The sequence below is a fragment of the Euprymna scolopes genome, chromosome 25, assembly GCF_053919585.1.
Source record: "Euprymna scolopes isolate OS-2025 chromosome 25, ASM5391958v1, whole genome shotgun sequence".
Lineage (NCBI taxonomy): Eukaryota > Metazoa > Mollusca > Cephalopoda > Sepiida > Sepiolidae > Euprymna > Euprymna scolopes.
The window spans coordinates 65,244,967-65,253,685 of record NC_136506.1 but is presented as its reverse complement, the minus strand read 5'-3'; positions in this window follow the sequence as shown (position 1 = coordinate 65,253,685).

Genomic DNA, 8,719 nt, shown 5'->3' with positions numbered 1-8,719 from the left:
CACTGATGATTCTCGAAAGGATGAAACACCCGTGTCTGTAGGTATTTAATAATTGTGTGTGTGTGTGTGTGTGTGTGTGTGTGTGTGTGAGGAAATAAGGTGACATGAAAAAAGAATAAGAAGAAAAGTAAAAAAAAATCTTTACCATGTGACGCACAGATCAAACTCTTCTTTTGTTGTCTAACAAATGAACAAAAATATTACACCTTATCTTCACAGGGGCCCAGCATCATTGTTTTATTATTATTAATTCACTAAGAAACCTTATGCGATTACACCTTGGGCGTGTAAATATTTAAATAATTGTGAATATTATTGTGTAAACGTTTGGCTTTTTACTGTACCGCGTCTCCGAAAAGTTAGCACCTAATGCATATAATGATATAATTGAAGTTGAACATTTGCCAATCAGACTTAGGACTTAACAGGTCCTACTTAGTTTTGGTCTGCTCCATTAACTGGCCCCGTTCACAAACTTGAAATGGGTTCCACTCGAAACATTTTTAATAAGAGAGAGAGAGAGAGAGAGAAAGAGAGAGAGAGAGGGGGGGAGAAAGGGAGAAATAGAGAGAATGATAGATGACATAAAATAAAATCCGTAGGTTCCTTGAAATTCTAATGGACTATTGCAACCTTTAATTTATTTGTTACCTTCGATAAACAGAGAGAGAGAGAGAGAGAGAGAGAGAGAGAGAGAGAGAGAGAGAAAAAAAGAGAAACTGCACGGATTAAGAGCAGAGAATCAAACAAGATATGGCGAAATCGGGTGAGAGTGATAGATACAAGTTCAACAAGAAAATTACTTGTAAATTGTGGCTAAATAAACTGGTACTTTTTAAACATAACTCAATCTACAAAACCAAGGAATAATTTTGCATATATTTTTGTGTGCTTAAAACATATACGAACAAAAAAAAGCCTTAGGGAAACAAACGTTGATTTACTTAGCTTAGTATAAAACTAGATCCTTAGCTTTAAATCATTTTTTTTTCTTCTTTCGACAAATGTTATCGCAAATTCCCCAAAATAAAACGTTCGTATTCAACAATATTTACGATTCATTGTAAAATTTTGTTTTAGAAAATTTGTGCTTAGTCTTGTTACAGGGACTTTTTAAATTAAACTTTTTCCCGCAAATTCGCATGACATGGCTCCCTCCCCGAAAAAAAGTAGTTTACATTGCCACTATGGTATTTGCTTTCACGTCGGACTACTATAAGCAACAAATCTCTCTATATATAAAAGTGAAAGTGTCTGTCTGTCTGTATGTGTACATTTCCTTACACAATATCTCTGTCAATTTTCAGTCTACAGACTCGAAATTTGATATGCAGGGTACTGAGATTTGGGAAAATCTTTGTAATCACTTCTCGGACAGAAATTTGGTTGTTAAGGGGTCAAAATTCAACGATTTGACCTTTGAGAACCCTACCAAACTCCTCCGGCAATTTTGGGTCTAAACACTTGAAATTTTAGATATAGGTTCCTTGGACATGTATCTAACTTAATAACTTGATTTTAGCCCGAAAGAATAAATGTTAAGGAGTCATAATAGGAGTAAGTTAAAAAAAATTTGACTTCTGCGGTCTCTTCTAAATTACTCAGACAATTTCTGGTCTAAACATTTGAAATTTGACATAAAGGCTATTCAGAGATAGGGCAAGCTTTTTAATCGGGTTGGGTCGAATATTTGAGCTACCAATATATAAAAGTATGAATGTATGTTTGCCTGTCTGCCTAAAATTTTCGACAGAGGCGGCGGATTTTTACAAGATCAGTATCGTTTTTAAGCTCGACCCTTCAGACAACAAATATCGAAAAATTGGCTAAAAACATTAATTTCTTCACCCTCAACTGGACACTTTTCTACAGGAAAAAGTCGTTTTTTTCGCCGATATTGTCGAAAGTCATCCTCTCTTTTCGATTGTCTAGCTTTAATTTAAACCTACATCACTTCCGGTTTAGTGGTGGTCGTAACAGCAAAGGGTCACGTTTTTTCCCCATTCTTTTCCTCCTTCGCGGTACGAGTTCGAGCCTACCTTCCTACTATCACTTTTTTTTTGCTCAACATACACCTCCAAACACCTGGGCAATGCTAGTAATTCAATAGTTCCAAATTGGGGAATGTACTTTCTTGAGTTAATCTACTTTCTTCAAGACGTCGTAGCATGGGTAAGCTAATATATGAAGTGCCTTAAATAAGTTTCCAAACTTTTTTTTCGTATGGACACTTTATTGATAGTACACACAGGAAAATCTAGTCCCATTTGAAGTAATCTCCTCCGGCTGCAATGCATTTGTACATTTCCAACAATTTCTGGAAGGCCCTGTGGAAGTCCTCTTGTGTGAGCGTTTTAATGACTCCCCCCTCTCTCTCTCTTTATTTCTCTCTCTCTCTCTCTCTCTCTCTCTCTCTATATATATATATATATATATATGTATATATATATGTATATATATATTTTTTACATGGAGTTCACCATTTATCAAGGCCCAACGGCCACTCAGGGATAAGTGTTATTGTGTGTACAGTAATCAAAGGGATAGTGTAGCAATAGTATTGGAGAATTGGTAAGGTGTCATTACTTAGGGGGGCGATTAATCAGGAATTTGTTTGTGTTGGACTTGAAGACATCCAGGTTGAAGTCGGGAGGGAAACAGGCAGCAGAACAGAGTTCCACAGGCGTGCAGTTCTAAGAAAAAAGCTTTGTTCATCGTATCTACGTTTTGATTTAGGCACAGATAGGAAGTGGGGAAAATTACTGACGGTGGTTTCAGCTAGTCGGGTGTTTTTTGAAAAAGATTGGCGAGGGGGAGACCAGAGATTGGAGCTCAGACGAGCACTTGCCATGGAAATAACGATAGAACAATGACAGGCTCGCTACGTTTCTTCTGTGAGAAAGAGGTTGCAGGGTAGAGAAACGGGCATCCCCCACTAAGCCACGAAGTCTATTTTGTACTCTGTGAAGGCAGGATAGTCTGTTTTTAGCAGCTCCCGCCCAGATGTGGCAGCAGTTCTCCATCTTTGGATGTACTTGGCTCTTATATAGATAGAGAATTGCATCAGTAGTGAGATATCTTCTGGAGCGGTAGAAGGATCCCACCATTTTCCCAGTGACCTTGGCCAAAAACTTGATGTATGTGTTCCATTTAAGATCAGGTGTAAAGGTCAAACCCAGGAGCTTATCAAAACCTAGGGCCTCCCGTAGAGGCGAGCCATCCATTTCAATTGATGCCAGATGGGGATCAGTGCGTTTATGATGTAGAGATAGGAGCTTGGTCTTAGATGCATTAAAGGTAACCAGCCACCTCTTTCCCCACTGTACCACGCGCTCAAGATCAGAGGAGATAGAATCAGTGAGAACATCATCATTTACGGCCTTTGGTGTGTTGCCATAGATGATCGTGTCATCAGCATAGATGTCAACGAAAGATTTTAGTATGTGTTTTGGGAGATCATTGATGTAGATTAGGAAGAGAGTTGGGCCCAGTATGGACCCCTGAGGGACTCCAGCATTTATACTGTGGGCCTCTGATTTTTGCCTATTTACCACTACTCTTATGAGCCTATCTGAGAGAAATGACTTAATGATCGAGAAAACATTTCCAGTTATACCGTAGCTGGAAATCTTGCGTAGTAGGCCTCTATGCCAAACCTTATCGAAGGCCTTTGATATGTCGAGAGCGATTGCCCTAGAAAGGAAGCCTTTGTCGAGATATTCACTAATCCTATGAGATATAACCATTAGCACATCTGCTGTAGATGTAGCAGAGCGGAAACCATATTGTGTGTCGCTAAGAAGGTTATTTCTGCTGGGGTGGTTGACTACTTCTCTATTTATTGTGGATTCCAGCAACTTACTCATGACACACAGGAGACTTATTGGTCTGTACTGCGAGGGAGATGACTTTTCACCTGAATTCTTAAATACAGGGCATACTGATGAGGCTTTCCAGGGTGTTAACGCTTAAACAGTTTGGTAAGTATGGGGGCAAATTCTGGTTGTAATTTTTTTAACACTATAATTGGAATACCATCGGGACCAGTTGCTTTACTGGAGTCAATGTTCTTGATTAGCTTATATATATATATATATATATATATATATATATATATATATATATATATATATATATATATATATATAGCTTAATGTAACAGGAAAAGAGAAAGTTCAATTCCACAAAAGGAGACTTACCCGGATAATGCCAAGCGCAACAATAATTATTGGAGCTTATACAATAGGACAACAAGAGTATGAAATGAAGACACAAACTACATATTGGTAGATATAGAATGGATCATTTATTGAATAATGGAATAGAGGCAATATTTTGGGGATAGAAGGGACTCTTTTTGCCAGGGCATTTCGAAGCCTAATGCTTCTCATCAGAAGAGTAGAGAAGGTGCTACATAGAATGGGGAAGATGCGGCGTCTAGCGTAAGGTCCATTAGGGACGAAAAAGATTAAGAAACTTATAAATATATTACCGCATATTACCTTCCAGTTTTATAACCTTGCATACCCCCCCCCAATTATAAGCGATTTTATAGCCGCCATTTGCCGTTTAGGTGGCACCAATCAAAATTACCCACTCCATAGAAAATAGACACCCCACAAACCGTTAAAATAAATTACCACGCAGCAACAATACACCCCTTATTTAACCATAATACATATAAGCCTTAATCTTAATACTATGTCAAAGACCATATACAATCCTATATATCATACTATATATAACAAGCTTCTCCTTATCTATTTAGAATTCAATAAAGCTTTCCCCAACATTTTATAATTCCTATTAATCTTTTTCATCCCTAATGAACCTCATGTTAGACGCCACATCTTCCCCATGCTACCTAGCACCTTCTCTACTCTTCTGATGAGAAGCATTAGGCTTCGAAATGCCCTGGCATAAAGAGCCCATTCTATCCCCCAAAGTTTGCCTGTATTCTAATGCTCATGTTTTTTTCTTTTGTTTTTACGAATCTTTAACTATTTATTCATTCAAAATATTTTTCACATACGCGTAAATTCGTAAATATATCAATATACTCGTTGGCCACCCGGCGTTGCCCGATCGTGATATACGTTTAAATATGAAATTTTAATCCATGCAGATTTCGTATTTATTATTAGAGAGTAAATTCTGTAATGATTATTTTATCGTATCCAATATATCCATATAATTATAACACTCAGACCAGCTTCCTTGCATGGGCGTTTATCCATCCAGTTTCTAATTTCTGGTTTCAAAAATTCGTCTGCTTACCTATTTCATAGCCGCCCTGTCTTAAGTCCGATATTAAAAGCCACTACTGCTATTCAAAGCATAAACAAGGTCAACAATATTTTTGTTTTAATTTATTTTAACATGATTTCCTTACAAATAAATGTTATTTAATTACATTGAATTAAAGACAACTGATTTAAAAATAAATATACAATATATAACTATAATAATATTTCTAACCATAGTTACTGCTGTAACACCCCTTCTTATGAAGTTAGGTAAGGACCCATCGATCGTCAAAAACTTGGCTCATGTCGTCTTCGTACTTCTGGAGGCCGTCACATGAAATCTGGTATGCTGAAAACGAATAACAAACTGACGCAGGCAAGAAGGACAACAGACGCTTCACAAAATATATTACAGGTCTTTTTACAGATATATGGTTCAGTTCTTAGTAAGTTTTTAAAAGTTTCAAATCTCTCTTCTCTTAACAGATAGCGTAAGACGGGTTTCCTAAGCCAATCAAATCATGCCACGCAGTTACAGAAAAACCCAGATTGCGGGTGTGCACTTCAGTCATACCGCTAGCTTGCAATCTGAGATTCAAAGTCAACATCTAATTCCCATGACCCCCATAGGTCATCGGCTGTCAGACAGAAACCCTGGCACTGAGTTCGTCGAGGCCAGACAATGCCAATGTTATATTTCCAACATTTTTGTTGTCAATTTTGAATAACAAAATATATCTCTGTGACTTCCAAAAAATAAGTAAATTTATCTATTTTGACAAGAAAATAAAAATATATATATATATGTCCTCTATTTTAAATCTTTTGGATATCCGCTGTTACCCGGGAGCTATTAAAATAATTTTGGCATAGCCGGCTTCCTAATGAGGAGCAATTCGCTCCCTCAGGTCGATCACGTTACATTCGCCCCCATTAGACTGCATTGCTTAGATATATCTAATGGAGTTTAATTCCTCAACACACAGCTCCATCCCTTTCATAGTTCGCCGTCAGATTTTTCTCTCACAGCCCCTCTCTCCATATTCAAATTACCCGTCAAGAAAAAGAGAGCATACACACAATTCAATATCCACCCTTGAATCAGGGTTCTTCCCCTTTTTTCATTCAAAAGTTCATAAGAAAGTCAGTTCAAGAAGTTCATATGTAAAAGTTAAGAGTTCATCAGGGATAATACAGCCTTTTTCTTTCCCATGCAAGTTTTTTTGTTTGTATTTTTTCACAATTCACATTCAAGGCTAATCACCATTTAAAAATGTTACTCAATAAAATGCAAAAGTTCACCAATTAGCTCATAAGAGTTACTTCCCTTGTTTAAAAGTTTTGTCCCCTTTCTTTTTCCAGGGTTTTATAAGAGTTATTCCCCTTTTACCATTTTTTCTTCGTTAATTCAATCATAGTCCAAATTTTTGTTTTTTACAGAGTTTCAGTCACAATTTACAAGATTTTTTTCACTTCGCTGCTATCAACAACACAGTCTCATAATAAAGGGTATATGGCCCTAATCAGTGTTCTCAAAGAACCCGCTTTTTATTAAGCTAGGGGAATCTTTCTCACCTTAAGCAGTCGTAGTTGAACCTTCACCTTTTATTTCACAGTTCAAATCTCTTTTATAAACATCTTATAAGAATTTATTTGACTGAAGACTTCTTCTTACCTCAATAGACTGTCATTCAATGTATCGTTGGGGTTTTCTTTATTTTTTTCACTCATCACTCATCACTTTAAAAAAAAAAGTTTTCTTAAGACAATAAAAGACAGTATAATCTCAAAATCACATTTTATTTTGAAAATTTTTCATGTTACCCTTTAAGGGCCAACTGGTAGACTAGTATATACTAATGATTTCAAAATTAAAAACAGAAATGACTATCGTTGTTACCGTCTGATATATCCCAGATGGATAAAAGAGACTAAAAATTAAGCGACTTCAAGCTAAAAATGTGTTTTGAACTTAGTGGATTGACTTTTGTTAGGATCAACAGTTTTTTTTTCAATTTTGCCCCCCCCAGCAGCAAATTTTATAGGTAAAAACACAATCGAAAGTGTTCCCAAGGTTCAAATACCATATATATCAAATTTAAAGTGCAGACCAAATATTCAGAGAGAAGTCTGGTAGAAAAGTGGAGCACACAGACGCCACTTATCTATCTATCTATCTATCTATCTATTTCTCTCTCTCTCTATATATATATAATTATTTCCAAGTGCTAAAACAGTTTCATCCTAAATTCTACGCAATTATGCAGAATGTAGAAACTATGCATGAATAGAATTCAGCATAATAGTTAAATGAAACCAATCATTTAATAAGAAACCATAAAAAATAAATAATTAGTTTCACAAAGGAATACGATAATTAGTTAACCTTCATGTAGTCGTTCGCATATACATGATTGAGTATATTAAGAACTTCGTTTTTGATATCAGGGGGTGAGTTCCGTTATAAAAACGTTGATTTAATTTGAAAAAATAAAATACACATCAGGTGCGCTTGAAAGTCAAATTACAATACAATATTACGAAAATAAACAAACCTTTTCATTGTTTGAAATTTATAATTTAAATATATTTCGGAGTCAACCTCCATCCTCAGTATTTTGTACCTCTTTTTCTTCTTCTTGCCATGTTGTAAAGTTGGAGAAAGGAAAGTCAGTAGTAAAGATCCACACGTTCTCTCTCAGCGGTTGTATTTTGAAATGCCGGAAGGGTGCGTTAGCTATGGGAGATTAACGCCACGGTTGTGAATTCCGTTGGGAGTTTGACCACGAAATATATTTAAATTATAAATTTCAAACAAGTAAAATATTTGTTTATTTTACTAATATTGCGCTACAATTTGGCTTTTAAGCGCACTTGATGTGTATTATATTATATTCGTTTTAATAATTTTGGGATAGAAAAAGTATGCTTTTAATATTAAAGAAATCGAGAAACAATTCAACTTTATACGTGTATAGATTTTGTTCGTTGATCGTGTTTTTTATCTCTTTTATTCGCAATATCTTTTAGTAAATTTAGCACTTGCTAAATGGTGACCCTTTTATTCACCACTTTTAGCGTGGGTCTTTGATTCATTAAAGCGATGTTAATGTCGCTATATCCCATCAAAGCCAGCATCCACAGTACAAAGATCCATATTGTAAACCAGAGCCACGTAAATATAGGCTAGATTGTCCAGCTAAAAGAAAGGAGTGAACAGGTAATTCGAAAGGAAGTATTTATTTCTAGTTGAGGTAAGCTAATAGTAACTGATATATTAATGAAGCCATGTACCCCACGAGCGCCGATCTAACGCTTTTATGTGTCATGGTTTTCTTTGCCCATCATTTTCTGCTTTGGTCGTGTCGTCATCTGTCATATTGGCGAGCATTGGCGCACAAGCATGAAAAATAAATAGAAGCACAGAAGAAAATACAAACTCCGGCACATTCTGTAGATATTAACTGTTGCAA